Here is an 18,993-nt window from a genome sequence, read left to right on the forward strand (position 1 = left end):
AGACACACACCAAAGGAGTTCTCTCTTCTCACTTTTGTTTTCTAGAGTAGGTTAGGTAGTCTAGGAGTTAGAGTCAAGTCGAGCTTGTCTTGGGATTCTGGAGTCGTCATCGGAAGTCTGGTATAAGCTCTTGTACCTTTCCCTTTGACATTTATCAATATAGTTTCGAGTTAGCTTTACTTTTTGCATTTATTTATCTTCCCAAGTTATCTAGCTTGTGTGCAGAAGTAATTCCTCTAGCCTAGGCTTTGTAGCTATCTTGTTTATCGGGATCTTATCTTACGGGTTTTGTCGCCCGGACTAGGGAGGCTCAAGTTAGTTCCCTAGGTTGAGGGGAATTTCTCTTGAACGAGTCAAGAGAAATCCTAACACTGAGTACGGACGTGGTGTATGAGCTCAGTGTTAGCTAGAAAGTGTGTTCCACCCCCACGGAACTATTGTTGTAGGCGGCAGGTAGTGACAGCCCTGTCCGTCCTGTGTAGTCCACCACGTTCAGGTGTTTTTATAGCAGTAGTCGCAGGTTGCCATTGGACTCCCCTCTCACCCCTTTCTGAAGCCCTTCCTCTTCCAGCCGCTGAAGTAAGCTCTAGGTTCCCGATAACTAGTTAGAAGTAAGGTTTAGTCTAGAGAGGCTAGCTCGATAGTTTAGAAGTGTTTTTGGGGTCTTTCTCGCTCGTTGTCCTCCCAGCTGCTTACCTCTCTAAGGATTAGAGTCTCCTGTGTCAGACGGTCATCGTTGGCCATTATATTATCCTATCATATCAGGCTTACCCCAACTAAGTTAGTCGGTTGATATCTTTAGTAAAGTTTGTCATTCAATTCTTTGATACTCTTTAACCATAGTGCTTCCCTGAGGAAATATATGATACCATGGAATACTCCAAGGTGAGGTGCTACAGTGGTGATTCTGTGCGCTTGCGGAATCCATATTCTATTGAGCGTAAGAAACGCCAACAAGCATTTCTGGCGCCATTGCCGGGGAAGCAATTGGCTAAAGATATCATCGAATAGTTTGATAAAATTTACCAATTTATCACCGCTAATTTTAGCAGGATTACCATTGCTCTCGGCATCCTTGTGATTTCTGCAGAGCAGTGCAAGACCAAATTCGATCTACCATATCACTTCAACTCAGATCCAGAAAGAATTGGGTGAATTTTTTTTCTACTAGAAGAAATTTTCTCAGGATCAAGGTTTGACAACACCAGTTTCAATACTCATGGCTCAGAAGACACTCCATCAATTCTCAGCCCCGTCCAATAGCCATATCCCTACTGGACTAAACAATTACCAAGGCACTGATGGCTTTGAGATAAAGACTGGGCTTGTCAACATGGTTCAAGCAAGTCCCTTCTGCGGAAAGGCATCAAAGGATGCCCACGCTCATCTATAGAATTTTCTGGAAGTGAGTAGCATAATCAACCCAAAAGACACTATGATGGATAATGTTCGTCTTCGACTGTTCCCATTCTCTTTGCTTGGGAAAGCAAAGACATGGTTCTACACCTACAAGGACACGTTCGACACTTGGGATGTGTGCTCCAATGCTTTTCTGGTCAAGTACCTACAAGAACAGGATTTCCAATATTGAACAACTCCAGGACGAGACAATTTCGGAAGCCTGGGAACGTCTTCAGGAATACATTGCAGCATGCCCACACCATGGCACGGAAGAATGGCTTTTCATTCAGAACTTCTTCCATGGCTTGGAACAGCGATCGCAAGATTACATGGACGCATCAGCGGGAGGAGCATTCCTCTCCCTCGATGTTGTAGGAGCTAGAGCGCTCATCGACAAGGTTGCTTCCAACCAGAGTTGGAAGGGAGATAGGCAGCCGGCTCATGCAAAAGTAATACATGAAATCTACAGTGTCGGTATGCTGGCAACCAAGATGGATCTTCTCATAAAAAAGCTAGAATCTCCACACCAAGAGGTTAACCAGATTATGGAGTCCCAGATGACATGTGAGAAATGTGGCAATACTAGACACTCGGGCAAATCTTGCCCATTCAGTCAAGAGGACGAGAACTCCATTGGGAACAACACTCCCAATGACTCAGACTGTCGTCCTCAGTAAGGTTGGAATTCTAAGCCCGACCTCCCCTTCAGCCAATAGCAAGGTATCAATTTTAGTAATAGCTTTCAGCCCTCGCTTAAAGACTTCATGAATGGCCAAAAATAAATTAATGACAACATTAGTGAGAAATTTCTTGCTAATGATAAAATTCTTGATTCTTTGGCTCCGCAACTAGATGGGTTTAACTCTGTTATTAAACATCAGTTGAGTTTCAACGAATTTATAGAAACTAAAGTAACTCAGCTAGCCTTATCCTGCCTTAACCATAACACAGGGAAGCTCTCCGGGCAACCAGAAGTGACCCCCAAAGAAATTGTGAGTGCGGTAGTTGTGTGGGCAAGACAATCCGCACAGAAACCACATCTTCCGCAGGATGCAGGTATACCATCCTGCTTAACCATGACATAGGGAAGCTATCCGGGCAACCGGAAGTGACCTTGAAAGAAAGTGCGAATGCAGTAGCTGTGCGGGCAAGACAATCCGCACAGAAACCACATCTTCTGTAGGATGCAGGTACACGGTGAAAGACTGTAACCGCTAGGAATATCGATGCTGTAGACGGAGTGCTGGAAGAGGCCAAAGAATCCAACACCATTGCTACCCAGGAAGACCCCGTGGAACCCCCTAGAACTTCATGGGACTGTCACGATACAACCGCCTTACCGTTTCTAGAGCGGAGAAGGAAGCCGGTGGCCGACGAGCCATTCGGCAAGTACGTCGAGGTAACTAAGAAGTTTTATGGCAACATACCACTTCATGATACTATGTAGGTTCCCAAGTATGCCAAGTATCTCAAGGATATCCTTGGCAATAAGAGGGTTCTGCCGACCACCGAGGTCGTGCAGCTTACGGATGAGTGTAGCACAGCTATACTCAATCCTCTCCTGGAGAAGAAGAAGAAACCAAGATGCCCCACCATCACATGTTCCATCGGAGCTCAACACTTTAAGCACGCTCTTTGCTATATGCGACCAAGCATCAACATCATGCCAAAGGTAATTTATGATAAACTTAACCATCATGCGCTTGCTCCTACTGCCATGTGTTTGCAGCTAGCAGACCAATCAGTTCGTCATCTCGCGGGGATCGCCAAGGATATTTCGGTGAAAATACAGAATTTCTTTGTCCCCGTTGATTTTGTCATTCTCGACATGGAAGTCGACACTGGGATCCCTCTCATATTGGGGAGGCCGTTCTTGAGCATGACAACTGCACACATTGATGCGGGAGTTGGAGTAATCCAACTCAACATCAATGGGCAGAAGGAGAGATTCGGTTTCAGACCGAAGGATGATAAATGCTCACAGATCAAAAGTTTCAACCGAAAGGAATCCGTGAAAGAGCTGGAGAAGTCGTATTCCCTCATAGAATTCATGGAGAATCTTCGAACTCATGAGGAGATTAAGGTGTATAACTAACGGAACGCGAAGCGAAATATCCAACGTAAGAATTTTTTTGGAATTTGGGAGGAAAGAGATTGAAATAACTCTGCCTATGGCGAAAGAAAGTGTCGCCACCAACGTCTCCATCAGGTGACGACAACCGAACCCAAGGTATGGATAGTCTCGCTCAGGACGAGAAACTCGAGCCCTTGCCATGAGGTACGTGGTAGTTATCCATTCCTGCATTGGCATATAGGATAGTTTATATTCTTGCATAGTTTTCCCTTTCACATCATGGCATGTTTAAATTCTGGCAAATGCATTCTTTTGTTTCTACACTGCATACAAAAAAAACAGCCAAGATAACAGACCTACTGAGCTTCATTCAAGTTTGGGGGGGTGCTGATGTATCCAGGATTGTCATCCGACCTATCCTTTTCGTCTTGTGTCCTAAAACAAAAAATAGTTAGTTTAAATAAATCAAAAACTCAAAAAAGTAAAAGAATGAAATAAAATAAAAATAGAAACAAAATAAATTAAAACAAAAAAAAATGTTTAATGCTTTGAATAAAACTCCCAACTCATATGTGTGGAAATCCGTGTAAGCTCTTATCATGGAGATGATGAATAGTTGCTCTATCTATGCTTTGCAAGTGCCTTGTTTACAACTTTTTACTCTCCTAGTACTTGAACTAGTTGGCACATAAGTAGTTCCACTAAAATCTGGTTCAGCATGAGCTTGATTTCGAAGTCTAAGTTGTTGTGGGATTTGAGATGACCCGAATCGGGATGAAACTGCTTTCTCTAGTAGGGAACATCTCAGAATTTGTTTAAAATGAAACATTGTAAAGATTTCCCCTTTGGTTTACATGTTCTACCTAAAGCCATAACGTTTTATCATATGAACCGATATAAGCTATCTTGAGTTATTTTGAGCTCTGTCGGATGGTGAGTTCGTTCGAGGAAGGTACTTGTCATCTTCCGATCTTTCTTTGCGTACCCATTGTTTTGCTAGCCTCAAAATGTCTGGCATGTCAATTACCTACTCTGGGTATTGATATCCACCTTCGCCAAACAATTCCCCTCACAACAAAACCCAAAATCTCTACAGTGAACCTATCCATCTCGAATGGTCAATCCAAGCAATGCTCCCTTCCAATAACTCTATCCTCATGGAGTATGGGTCATCTACTTTTAAAAAAAACTGGAGCAGAAGCAATGAAAAAAGAGAGAGAGAAAAGACCCGTACCTCCACTCAAAAGAGTTGAAATAAGGGGCTCAAATAAAAAGACCAGAAATTCTCTAAGTGTGAGTCCATTTTCTCCCTCTCCCCTGAACATTTTACCTTCCATAAGATCGGGATTTGACCGAGTACCAACCTCTTGTGAACCACTCTTCGGCTCGGCAACACAGATAATCAAGGTATGCTACACTCTCCCTACCTAAAAACTCCACATATCAGCCTTATAGTAGGAAGAAGATGGTCAAAATTTCCGACCATGGTGAGGATCATACACCTTGAGTGACTTGAGAGTACCATTGGGGAATCTTAAACCACTTTTGAGAAAACTTGCAAAAACTCAGAGATAGGAACCTGAACAGGAGGCAGGAAATATTTCGGTGAAGGTTGTTCAATCTATCAACCGCCCAAGACGAGGGATGAAATGCGAGTAAGCCCCATCTCCAGAAACCAAGGTATGAGCCAACTTATTCAAAGTACATATGGGTTAGAGTATTATGTTGTGCATAAGGTTTCTGCAGGGTATGAGCATTTTTGCGACTCCTGATCCACCAAGCCTCAGGTTTAGCTTTCCTCGAGGACGAGCAAAAGTTTAAGCTTGGGGGGGTGGTGTTGACGGCCATTATTTCCCATTTTGACCGTCAACTTCTCGGGAATAAAATGAGCTTCACACCATGTTCCATACATATTTTACTTATTTCTAACAAATTCCACAAGTTTTGGATGAGTTGTGGTTGTAGGAACTAATATACCAAAAATGAGGCAAAACTGGGACAAACCCAGGCCGGCTAGCCTAGCACCTCCACTATGTGTGCCCCGTCTTCAGTACATGAGCGAAGAGACAAGTGTACAAAGCCTCTAAACCAAGGATTGCAAGTTCGTTTGATCAAAAATGGACTGAAAGGCCTAGCACATGATTTAAAAGACTCACCTGCAGCACTTACCAAAATCTTTTGGGCCAGAACACCACTACGGACTTCATACACATGTGGATCAAGATGTCGGTGAAATGGGAGGCCGAGATGTGCCAGTGTTGGCAATCGATAACGATGGTTTCTGCCACCAACGCTCCGCCTGATTTTATGAAATGTAGGCCTTAACCATGCCATAACCCTTACTACTAATGAGTTCCACAAGTTTTGGTGTTTATTTGATCTCAGGGACGACATATCCAAATTTGACCCAAAACGGACGCTGTTTGGACCGGAAGGCCCGAACCTGGCCGACCGGCATACTTCCGGTGGGATCTTGGCATGAGACTTTACCAAAGTCACATAGAGGGAGAATTCAAGCCATCCCAATGGGCTATATCAAGAAATGCACAACTTGGACACGGAAGGCTTGGACCCACATTTAAAAGAGAAGCCAACCTAGGCCATGGTCAAGTGTTCAGTAAATACTCTATCTAGAAGTGATCCATGGCCAGAGAGGAGCGTGTCGGTGCAACAGAGGACCGAGAGGCTGCCAGAGGCAGACCGCCCGGCCCCAAGGAGGCCACCCGGCCCAAAAGCATGTCGGTTGAGCAAATCGCCAGAAGTACCGACCTCCAGATGAGATCAGAGCCACTCACGCGAAGTCGGTGGCCAGGTGGCGCCACCCCCAGGCCGGCCGGCCTAGGGGATGCTGCTGGCCCCCTTTGTCAGCCTCTGGTGACGCCCTTTCGCGTGGAGTTGAAGCCAAGGAAGAGGTAGCGTAGGCTTGCAGCGGTTAACCGTTTCACCGACCTTGGCAGCTATAAATAGGACCCCCTCACCTCACTTGTAACACACACCTTGGGAGATTGAGTGCCTCACAAATTCAGTTTCATTCTTAGTAGAATAGGGAGAGTGTGAGGTGAGAGCTTGGGCGGAAGCCGAGCTAAAGGGGCGGAGTCGAGTTCTCTCGACCTTACCCCATCTTATACCCACCTCGGGGGAATCTTATAATCAAGTAAGTGTTGTCGGTCGAAACCCACCGGCGAGCAGCGACGGGCAACACGAAGAGCCGGGAGGTCGCCGGGGCGCTAGCAGGCACTGCTCCCTCGTCGACGGCCCGCAATTCCGTCACGCGCCCGGAGAATGTGTGGAAAGCCGGGCATGCCACTTGACCTATACCCAATCAGGAGGGTGCGAACGTGCTCCAAACAGTTTCCTGCATACAAAGACACATATAAATATAAGTCCGAGCCATGGTCGGCTCCCCAGGACGACTCTTGCATCGGCTTTAAAGGGCCGATCGAGTGCCGGTGTCAGATTGGATCTGTTGCATCCAGATATTGATGAATAAAGCAAATAAATATAAAGCTGCTTCAATTAAATCTAATTGATCTAATCCACGATGGTAACAGCTTCACTGCTAGATCGGAACATCCTACACGTGACTAGGCCTAATGAACATAACAGACAACTAAACCACAACCCAAAACAGAGGCCTAAGAACTAGCAAGAGCCGATTCCCGGAACAATCCCTATCTGGGCTAAGATAAAGCATCTATTACACCACCGGATCATCCAATCCGTTTGCAAGGCCTAACCTAGCAGATATTACGCCAACTCTTAAGATAAGGGCAAACCATAATAGATCAGATCTACTAGACATAAAAGAAGCAGGGTGTTGCCTCTGTGCAACTAATTCTATGCGATAAGAACTAGCATGAGATTGAAACATGACTGCACAGAGACAACATGATATTCGTAGATGATAAGCAACGAAGCACAACAGATCTACTAAAAGCCATGCTACGAACATCAAGATAACTAGTACTACTCGCCATAAAAAACGCTTCAGTACGAGTAGTACCAAGGTAAAAGCAAGAACAATACTGCCCTGATCGCAAGGAGCGATCAGGGCAGCATGGCACTTACTTGGATGAAACCCTAGGATTAGGGGTGGCGATGCGCCAAGAGTTGTTGTTTGCGAGACGTGATGACGCTCTCCTTTACAAATAACAAAGGATACATATTTATAGTCTGGAGACTTGGGAAACAATCTAAACTAATCTTGTCCCGATCGGACTCTATCTTCTAATCTTAAACTAAATCTAAGGATACATGGCCCATGTGGCCCAGATGCTCACGCAGGAGCCGATTTACAAGTCTTCTTAGTCTTCTGCTTTAAGCCCATCTTGCTTTCAGCCCATAAATTAATCCTGTTAATTTATGGCGATAACACATGCCCCCCTGGTTTTGGCAATGATAGTTCCAAAACCAATCCGTCCCTTCGTCTTCCCATTAATGTTCATTAAACACACTGCAACCTCCAAGGAAGATGCAACGTCTCTGCAACTTGCTCCTCGTAGAACGTGAAAACTGCCGATCCGTCTCCCATCTTTTCACTATTTAATCTCACCCGAATCGGCTCTTCTTCACAGCGGACTCCTTCTTCCTCCCAGAGCCAGTAGCGCAGAAACCCCAATCCTTCAGCACCAGTAATGGCGATCTCTTCCTCCTCCGACTCCAACTCCTTCGGAGACTCTTCTTCTTCCTCCTCTCCTTCTTCTTCCCCCCTCCCTGCTTCTTCCATCGACTCCATTCCGGAGAGTCGGGAGCCGACGCCGGAGTGGGACCCAACAGCAGCCTACGAGGCGCTGGCTCCTCTGCACTAGGATGCAGAGGAGTTCGACTTCGGGGTCGCCTCCGAGGAGGACGAACCCATGACTGAAGGAGAAGACCTCCGGCTCCTATTCCAGGAGGAGTCGGAGAGCGGCGAGGAAGAAGACCCTCCTTCTTCGAACGGAGTCGACTCCTCTTCGGAAGAGGAGATCGACTCCCCCTCCGATGACGATGAGCCGATGGGCGGAAAGCCCTTCCGGTTCCTCGGGTCCTCCGAGGGGGACAGCGAGGAAGAGAAAAGTGGCGGCGACGACGAGGGCTGGAGCGACTTCGGGTCCGAAGGCGGCAGCAGCGCCTTCAGCAGCGACGACGACAGCGACGATGGCAGCAGTGACGGCAGCAGCGGGGATGTGCCGGCCCGAAGCCCCAAGCGCCGTAGGTACTAGGTACCTACAAGCAGTAGTAGTAGGTAGCATCGTAGGGGTAGGATCATAAAGCCGAAGGATTAATTCCTTTGTAACAATCGGCTTTCCTTGTAATGAACTGTCCATTAATGAAATCAGTTTCCTTTCAATTCCATGTGTCTGATATTTACTTTCCAAAAAGCCGATGGCAACGCATCAGGCTTCTATAAATATCCAAGAGCCGATGGAATTCAAACTAAAAGCAATCCGCACAAGAGTAGAGTATTCCTTCCACCTTGAACTCGACAAACTCTTGAAACCGAGCATAATTCGAAAACCAAGCTCCACAAATTCGAGCAAAAATCCTCCAAGCAGCCGGAATTTGAATTAGAGCCTGCAGCAATCAAACCCTAAGACGACGGATCTGAACCATGGCAGATTCTGCAACTCAGACGACAAGCTCTGCAATCGATGATGTGGCAATCTGCGGCCTGAAGGTAATATTCGGCCCAATCCTTTAGTTTTCTTCAGCTTACCAAGCTTCTGAAACTGAAACTCTGTAACATGACACCATACGCATACTTCTGAATTTTTGAACTTCAGGTGTCAGACATCCTTTTGCCGCATCCCTCCAATCCAAAATCTTTCTGTCTTGGCCCACAAACCCATGAAAACCCCATAGATTTGATCTCTTGTGAAGCAAATAGGATCCCTTTTGTGAGTCAAAACATCGATCTGAACCTCTGGGCTGACTGCTTAAGAGCCTGGCCTAACCCCCCTGAGAGCTGGATTACATGGTACAGCAGAGTAGCAAAAGCTCATATGCCCTTGTGGCAGGATTTGAACATAGCTAATGCACTTTGTTTATCACTGTCTCCACTTGACAAAGATGAAAATCTTCTGAAAACCATCGGCTACTTTTGGTCTGATGCCCTGAATTGTTTCCTCTTTGGTCATGGACCCATGACCATTACTCTGCTGGATGTTACCATGATCACTGGCCTAGACATTAATTCTCCTAATCCTACTGCTCACAAAATGGAAGAAGTCCCCTTCAAGCTTACTTCCAAAGCTAACTGCACAAACTGGGGCACTTACATGAGTCAGCACATGATAACAAAAGGTCCAGTGACTGAGAAGGAACACACAGCCTTCTTAAATCTTTGGCTAGAGCACTTCATCTTCTGTGGTCCTTCTTTAGCTCCAACTAAGAATTATCTTCCCTTGGCCTATCTCCTGGCCCATGGCAATCGCACCAGCCTAGGTAAACTTTTCCTTTGAGAAACCTACAGATATCTCCATTTGATGAAATCTAACTTGCTTAACCAAAAGAAACTGAGAACTGGAGGCCCTTGGTGGTTTATTCAGTTGTGGGCACAACTGTACTTTCAGCACCATATCCCAAACTTCCAAGGCCTGACCAAGAACTCTTTTCCTGACGAAAGTGGCAAACCAATTAGATGTACTAGCTACGGTCAAGCTTTGTTCAGCCTTCCTGGCAGTAAATTGAACTCAACAGATGTAGCAAATTGGTTCAGAGTCTTCTACAAAGGACTAGATAATCCTCTCTACTTCCCATTTACTGAATCTGAATCCTTTGAGAACCCAACTGCATTCAGATTAGATAACTTTGACGATGACGATAGCACTCGGCATCTATATTCTCTGATGATTCGACCTGGCTTCCTCCCTGTTGGCATCAGCACCTCTAATAGAATTATCAAGCCAGGTTATGAATCTTACCAACCAGCCATAGCAGCTCGGCAATTTGGCCTAGGACAGGTCCCTCCCCACTTCCATATTCACCACTTGGTGGAGAGCAGAGCCGATCTGCCTAACGGTCTCACCAGTTCAAGATGCTATAGTATGTTTGATGACCTCCACATCCCAATACCAGCCGATCTGTCCTTTACCTCCTCATCAATCGGCTTTGATACTTGGTGGAACATGTGGAAAACTCATGTCTTCAGAAAAGCTCTAGGTCCTCGACTACAGCAAATCGATCCTGAATATGTAATTCCCGGGGAAGAGGTACTGAATTCATGCACTTTATTCCTTCTGAGTCCTCTATCCCTTTCTCTTGGCTAATCCTGCTCATCCTGTTAGCAGCAACAAGATGGTCCAGAACCCTCGACCAGCACTGGGAAGCCATTCCACTTTCTTCCAACTGCCCCTGATGTACTCTTCTGCAAAGGATCACCACCAATGAAGAAAGTGATAATGTCTGTTCAGCCAAACTTACTTCAGTCGGCTTCCAAGCGAAGACAAACTTCTGCAAGCGTTGCCCCCCCCCCCCGAGTCTTGACCAAGAAAAGGAAAATGATCACGAGGCGAGTGATCAAGAAACCAGCACCAGCTTCTTCGAGTCCATCAGAGTCCAATACCAACCAGGTAACTCACTTCTCTGAAACTTCTTCTTTATCTCATACATGTGTACTCTGATTAACTGTAATTCTATTTTCAGGACGCAACTGAAGACATCCCCAATGCAGAAAGCCTGGATCAACATGAGCTAGCTGCAACTCCTGATGCACTGATGGATGCAAACGAAGAACAAACCGATACGGTCGATGTTCTCGATGTCAATGCAAGCTCTAACAGGACGATTACTCCTGAATCGCCCAACACTTCTTCAGAACAGGTAACGTTACAAAACCAATTCTGAATCAGCCTGATAGCTTCATAGATGCATCTTGCTCTAACTCCAGATATGTCCATAGGATTTTGACATTTCAGATTTGCTTTCCTTTGACCCGGCATCAATGGGTCTGACTCTCCCTGGAGCAAAAACATAATCTTTACAGCAATCGGCTAACTTGGCACACCAGCTTCAACTCATCAAGGATCTACTATCTGCTCCGATTACTGCTCTTGTTGATGATTCCAGCAAGATAAAGAACATCTTCGAGCAAATAGAAACCCAACTCCCGAAGCCGTTGCAAATCAAGCTCTGGCCAGCCAGCAACCTTCAATTCTTTCGGATAGAAGTGAATAAAGCACAACAACGAATGGAAGCACGTCGCTCTCAAGCTTCTCTGAAAGCTGACATTACCCAAAAGTGCAAGGCCCTCAACCAGAAGAAGGTAACTCTAGATACCAAAGCTGACGTGTCTGCCAACAAGAAGCGACTCGACCTCCTGAAGAAAGAACTGGCAGAACTCGAAGAAAGGGTCCGTACCACCAAGATGCTCATCCAGGCTGAAGAAACTTCCATCGCAAACTCCGAACAAGAGACCCAGGAAATAACCGAGTAGATACAAGTAGAGTTTGCAGAGATAAGCACCTTGAGTCGGCAGATAGTAACAGGCGATGACAAGGATGATGAAGCAATCATAGCACGAGCAAACGCTGTCCGTATAGAAGCCATCCATGTCATAGAAGAATTCCTGAACCAGTAGATAGCTCAAGATACAATTAGTACTGCCTGTTAACCTGAAACTTGTAACTGTTTTAAAAACATCTTAAGTCGATGGTTACACATCGGCTGTTTCGTTCCTCATATATCTCTTTTTTTTACCGGCCAACTCAACGTGTTGGCCTATATCTTTTTTTTCTTTTTTTTACTAGCCAACTCAACGTGTTGGCCTATCTCTTTTCTTTTCTCTCTTTCTTGAGCCTTTTTTTTACTGGCCAACTCAACGTGTTGGCCTATCATGATTGTTTTTTCGCGGCCAACTCAACGTGTTGGCCTATTACACTGCAGCCAGATGGATCTCATCGGCTTTTCGTTACTCGCCTTCCCACATGCTCAGGAAATACTTCTTGAGATGTTGGCCATTCACAGCAACAAGAAACTTGACGCCGTCCAATTCCTCGAGCATGTATGCATTGCCAGGCAAGACCTGATCAACCTTGTACGGACCATGCCAAGTTGGAGACCATTTACCAAACTTTTTATCTTTAGTTCCTAATGGCAATACTACCTCCCAAACCAAATCTCCAACCTGGAAATCCTTAGGCCTGACCTTCTTGTTGTACGCACGAGCAACTTTAGCCTTATTTTCTTTGATCTTCTCCAGCGACCAAAGCCTTAGTTCTGTCAGGTCCTCCACACTATCGTTCATCAAGGCTGCATACTGTTCAGCGGATAAATCATTCTGAAACTCGACACGCCTTGATCCGGCCGTGATCTCCCATGGTAACACAGCGTCTTGGCCGTAAACTAGATGGTACGGCGACGTCTTGGTGGATCCATGACATGAAATACGATATGCCCACAAAGCTTCTGACAACACCTCATGCCAGCGCCTAGGATATTCATCGATCTTTCGCTTTATGAGCTTGATGAGGCTCTGGTTAGATGCTTCAGCCTGTCCATTAGCTTGGGCATAATATGGAGATGATCTGATCAGCTTAATTCCCATGACGTCGGCAAACATTCTGAACTCCTCCGATATGAAGACCGATCCTCCATCGGTCGTAATAGTTTGAGGAATTCCAAATCTATGGATGATGTGCTCTTTGACAAAGCTGATCACATCTCTTGACGCTACTGATCTCATGGGCACTGCCTCTACCCACTTTGTGAAATAATCTGTGGCAGCTAAGACCCATTGGTGGCCCTTGCTAGACGATGGGTTGATCTGACCAATCATGTCCATGGCCCAACCTCTGAATAGCCACGGCTTGATGATAGGATTCATTACTGATGCTGGCACTATCTGAATTTTGCCAAACCTCTGACATGCCTGACATCCTTTATAATATTTGAAACAGTCTTCAAGCATGGTAGGCCAATAATATCCCGATCGCCTAACCAGCCACTTCATCTTATGAGCCGATTGATGAGTACCGCAAGCTCCTTCGTGAACCTCATGCAAGAGCCGATTTGACTCTGAAGGTCCCAGACATTTAAGCAGTAGTCCTTCTAAGGTCCTATAGAACATGTCATCCCCTATCAGAACATACTTCATGGCCTTGAGTCTTATCCTTCTGGGTGCCCCCCGAGCCGAATCCTTCAAGTAATTGAAGATATCGGCTCTCCAGTCTCCGGGTTCTAGAAACTGAACCTCCACGTCAACTCCATCGGCTGTTTCCCTGTACCCAGAAGCCATCTGTGCCAAATCATTGGCTTCATTGTTCAGAGTTCTGCGTATCCAGTGGAAATTGATGTACCTGAATTGCGACATCAACTCACGGCACTGCATCCATATCGGAAATAGAGCCTCGCTCTCGCATCTATATTCTTCCGTGAGCTGAGAGATCACTAGCTTTGAATCTCCAAAAATTTCCACCGCTTCTGCACCAGCTTCAAGGAGCAGTTCCATCCCTTTGCGAACGGCTTCATATTCCACCAAATTATTGGTGCATGGGGCAGTCATTCTGATGGAAAAGGAGTAAGTCGCTCCACGAGGCGAGACCAATAGAATTCCCACACCGCACCCATCATCACAAGCCGATCCGTCGAAGAACATATCCCAAGCACGAACAAATAGTGCAGCAATATCCGTGCTGATCCTGTCTGCAACAAGATCCGCCAGTGCCTGCCCTTTGATTGCTTTTGCAGGCTGATACCGAATATCGAACTCTGACAATGCAAACATCCATTTTCCCAGCCGGCCTTTCAGGACAGGAGCCGTCAGCATGTGCTTTATGACATCCGATTTGCATATGACAATTGTTTCCGCCGAGAGCAAAATATGGCGAAGCTTTGTATAAGCAAAGACAAAGCTTCTCGATTTCAGGATACCTGGTCTCGGCATCTAACATGCGCCTGCTGAGGTAGAAAACCACCCTCTCCTGGCCATCGTGCTTCTGGATCAACACCGAAGCAATAGAAGTGTCACCCACGGATAGGTACATGTAGAACGACCTATCTTGCTGAGGAGGAACCAACACTGGAGGCTTGGACAAATATTCCTTGATTTCATCGAAAGCTTGCTGCTGTTCTGCCCCCCAGCGAAACTCATCATCGGATTTGATCTTTACTAAACCTATGAACGGCTCATTGTGCCCAGACAGATTAGAAATAAATCGTATGACAAAATTAATTTTACCGATAAACCTCTATAACTCTTTCTTTGTAGTAGGTGGCTTCATCGTCTTCACAACTTCTTGACTTTTCAGGCCAATCTCGATTCCCCATTCATGCACCAAGAATCCCAAAAATTGACTGGCCGATACTCCAAAGGCGCACTTCTTTGGGTTCATTTTGAGCCCAAACCTTCGAGTCCGTTCCAGAACTTGATGTAGATCTTCTAGATGCCCCCAGCTGATTTGGACTTGACCACAACATCATCAATATAAATCTCTACCAACTTGCCGACGAGATCATGAAAAATGTAATTCATGGCACGTTGGTACGTTGCACCGGCATTTTTCAGTCCAAAGGTCATCACCAAATATTCGAACAAGCCGACGGCGCCTGGTACTCTGAACGCGGTTTTGTTCATGTCTTCTAGGGCCATGAAGATCTGGTTGTAACCGGCATTACCGTCCATAAAACTCATCATCTTGTGGCCGGCAGCTGCGTTGATCAATGTCTCTGCAACAGGCATCGGGTATTCGTCTTTTGGCGTCGCTCTGTTGAGATCTCTAAAATCGACGCAGACACGCCATCGGCTATCCTTCTTTTGTACCGGTACCCCGCTAGAGATCCATTCTGCATACCGGCATGGCCTGATGGACCCAGCATCCAACATCTTCTCCACCTCTTTCTTGACTTCTTCTAGGACTTCGGCCTTCATCTGACGTGCTCGTTGCTGAAACGGCCGAAACCCTTTCTTGAGTGGGAGCCGATGCTCGACAATGCTTCTATCCAGACCGGGCATCTCAGTGTAGTCCCATGCAAAGCAGTCCTGGTACTCTTTCAGTAGTGCAATCATCTCCTCTTGCAAGGCCGGATCCAACTTCTTGCGGATAAATGTCGGCCGTGGCTTATCCCCAGGACCGATGTCAACCTCTTCCAAGTCATCAGCTGACGTGAACCCGTATCCGATTTTGCCGTCGTCTGAAAAATCAGCGGCGAATGCAAGCGAGTCTTCGTTATCCACAAGATCAGCGGCAAACACAGGGAGATGATAGGAAAAATTATTTGGCCAACCGCGTGGGCTGGCCGCTTCTACACTTCCATTATCATTCGAAACCCAATAGTCGATAAGTGGCCAACTGCCAGAGCAGACCATCGTGTGTACATGATGTAACAATTCCGAACCCAAACAAGATTTTCTTATTTTTTGGGGCCGATCGCTGGGATCGGCCTCTCTATTTCTATTACATCCCGTAGCATGCCAAGATGCATCTACTCTATGAGGCCAGTGGATAAGACCAGCCTCAGTCCGTTTTTTGTCGCCTCGATCCGATCACAGTGTTCCAGGGCGATTCCTGAGATCGGCTCTTGTCCATCTGCGTCCCAGGCATTCATATCTACAAGCGAGACTTCACTAGAATCGTCTGCAGGGACCACTTCTACTTCATCGCCATCCCATTGGACCAGATACTGATGCATTGTGGAAGGGATACAGCAGTTGGCATGAATCCAGTCTCTCCCAAGCAGCACTGTGTATGTACTCTTGCTGTTGACGATGAAGAACGATGTTGGCACAGTCTTGCGACCCACTTTCAGCTCCACATTTAGGACCCCCATCGCCTCTGATGGCTGTCCATTGAAGTCATTAAGCATCACATTGGTCTTGATCAGATCGGCAGAAGAACGACCCAATCGGCGCAGCATAGAGTATGGCATCAGGTTGACCGCGGCACCAGTGTCGACCAACATCCTGTTCACAGGCTTGCCATTGATGAAGCCCTTGAGATATAATCCCTTCAGGTGCTTGTAGCTTTTCTCCTTGGGCTTCTCAAAGATGATTGGCTGCGAGCCCAGATCCAGCTGTGCGATAGCCGATTCTTCCGGTTGGGGTGCCCGAAACTCCGACGGGAGTACGAACACCATGTTCACATCAGCCGATGGCTTCTCATCGGCTTTTGTCTGCTTGGGGTGCCACTCTTTTCTGGGAGGGCGCCTTTCCTCTCTTCGCGGTCGCCTGACTTGCTCCACGCTAAGAACTCCTGGGGCCGACGGCTCAGCTCTCGGCCCAGTAGCGTACTTTGCCAGCCACGCTTGTTTTTCTGCCTCTGCTCCAGAAGCTCCTGGGTTCAACATCTGCACCGAGCGTGCTGGACTGACGCTGTCAGGAATGTAGGTGCACGTGTAGCCGTGCGGAATCTCCTTCTCTAGGATCACTGCCGATCTTGTGGACGACGTAGATCGGCAAGCTCTGTGGTCTGGGAGCTGCAAATGAGAATGGCAGTTGCGTCCTAGAATGCAGTGCAGCTTCCTCTGTGTGACTCCCCAGGGTTGGCCCCGATGGAGAGTACTGGTTCTTGATTATCTCCTGGATGACACGATGAGCCATGCGCTCGAGTTCGTTCATTAGGCTCTGAGAGTGCCGATGAAGCGCATGGGCCACCATGTAGTTCATCTCCTGACGCAGGGCTCTAGTACACTCTTCAGATGGTACAGACATATCTACATTGTCAAGAGTGCCTTCTGGTGAGAACCCCTTCCACCTGATGCCATGGTTGCGGGTTTTCTCAAAAGAGCCGATGAGATCGGCTTCCAGCAGAGCTTTGATCTCATCATACTTCTTCTTGTGTTCAGGAGGAAGCTCTTCATACGTGACGGGCTTGGGAGCGGGTTCTCGATCTTGAGCTCCAGTCATTGTTGCAGTGGACGTTGTTGCCGAGAGTGGTCCCACCAGGCGTGCCAGAATGTGTTGTCGATCGAAACCCACCGGCGAGCAGCGACGGGCAACACGAAGAGCCGGGAGGTCGCCGGGGCACTGGCAGGCACTGCTCCCTCGTCGACAGCCCGCAATTCCGTCACGCGCCCCGGAGAATGTGTGGAAAGCCGGGCGTGCCACCTGACCTATACCCGATCAGGAGGGTGCGAACGTGCTCCAAACAGTTTCCTGCATACAAAGACACGTATAAATATAAGTCTGAGCCGTGGTCGGCTCCCCGGGATGACTCTTGCATCGGCTTTAAAGAGTCGATCGAGTCCCGGTGTCAGATTGGATCTGTTGCATCCAGATATTGATGAATAAAGCAAATAAATATAAAGCTGCTTCAATTAAATCTAATTGATCTAATCCACGATGGTAACAACTTCACTGCTAGATTGGAACATTCTACACGTGACTAGGCCTAATGAACATAACAGACAACTAAACCACAACCCAAAACAGAGGCCTAAGAACTAGCAAGAGCCGATTCCCGGAACAATCCCTATCTGGGCTAAGATAAAGCATCTATTACACCACCGGATCATCCAATTCATTTGCAAGGCCTAACCTAGCAGATATTACTCCAACTCTTAAGATAAGAGCAAACCATAACAGATCAGATCTACTAGACATAAAAGAAGCAGGGTGTTGCCTCTGTGCAACTAATTCTATGCGACAAGAACTAGAATGAGATTGAAACATGACTGCACAGAGACAACATGATATTCGTAGATGATAAGCAACGAAGCACAATAGATCTACTAAAAGCCATGCTACGAACATCAAGATAACTAGTACTACTCGCCATAAAAAACGCTTCAGTACGAGTAGTACCAAGGTAAAAGTAAGAACAATATTGCCCTAATCGCAAGGAGCGATCAGGGCAGCATGGCACTTACTTGGATGAAACCCTAGGATTAGGGGTGGCGATGCGCCGAGAGTTGTTGTTTGCAAGACGTGATGACGCTCTCCTTTACAAATAACAAAGGATACATATTTATAGTCCGGAGAATTGGGAAACAATCTAAACTAATCTTGTCCCGATCGGACTCTATCTTCTAATCTTAAACTAAATCTAAGGATACATGGCCCATGTGGCCCAGATGCTCACGCAGGAGCCGATTTACAAGTCTTCTTAGTCTTCTGCTTTAAGCCCATCTTGCTTTCGGCCCATAAATTAATCCTGTTAATTTATGGCGATAACAGTAAGTTTTTCTTGCTTGTCTCTAGTTCCTCTCTAGTTTACTTTTTACTTAAGTTACTTGCTTAGTTACTCTCTTTGATCTGTGGGATCCCTTGTCTGCGTGGGCAGCAAGTTCTGCCCATTTGGGATTTCTTCTTGCCTTAGCGCGAGGCGGAAGTCAGTGACTCGATGGTTTAGGCGTGGTTCTTAGGCTTGGTAGTTACCTTAGGTTGTGTTCCACCCCACGGCACCGCAGTGGTAGGCGGCAAGTGGTGACAGCCTTGTCCGTCCCTAGTAGTCCACCACGTTCGGGTGTTTTCATAGCAGTAGGATTGCCGAAAGTATGTTGGGCCCCTTCTCATTCCTTTCTGAGCCCTGCGCTTAGGTCGCCGAAATAGATCAAGTTAGTAGCTCTTCAAGTTATCTTAGTAATTAGAATTCTATCTAGAGATA

The 18,993-nt window shown here is 46.6% G+C and overlaps 1 non-coding gene across 1 annotated transcript; it reads right to left on the reverse strand.

The window, feature by feature from the left end:
- Positions 1-1,560: 1,560 nt before the first annotated feature.
- LOC120677051 lies at positions 1,561-1,669 on the reverse strand. Its single transcript, XR_005676115.1, has one exon. It is a non-coding gene; the product is annotated as a small nucleolar RNA R71 (small nucleolar RNA).
- Between the last annotated feature and the right edge of the window lie 17,324 nt (positions 1,670-18,993).

The sequence above is a fragment of the Panicum virgatum genome, chromosome 5N (genome assembly GCF_016808335.1).
Source record: "Panicum virgatum strain AP13 chromosome 5N, P.virgatum_v5, whole genome shotgun sequence".
Lineage (NCBI taxonomy): Eukaryota > Viridiplantae > Streptophyta > Magnoliopsida > Poales > Poaceae > Panicum > Panicum virgatum.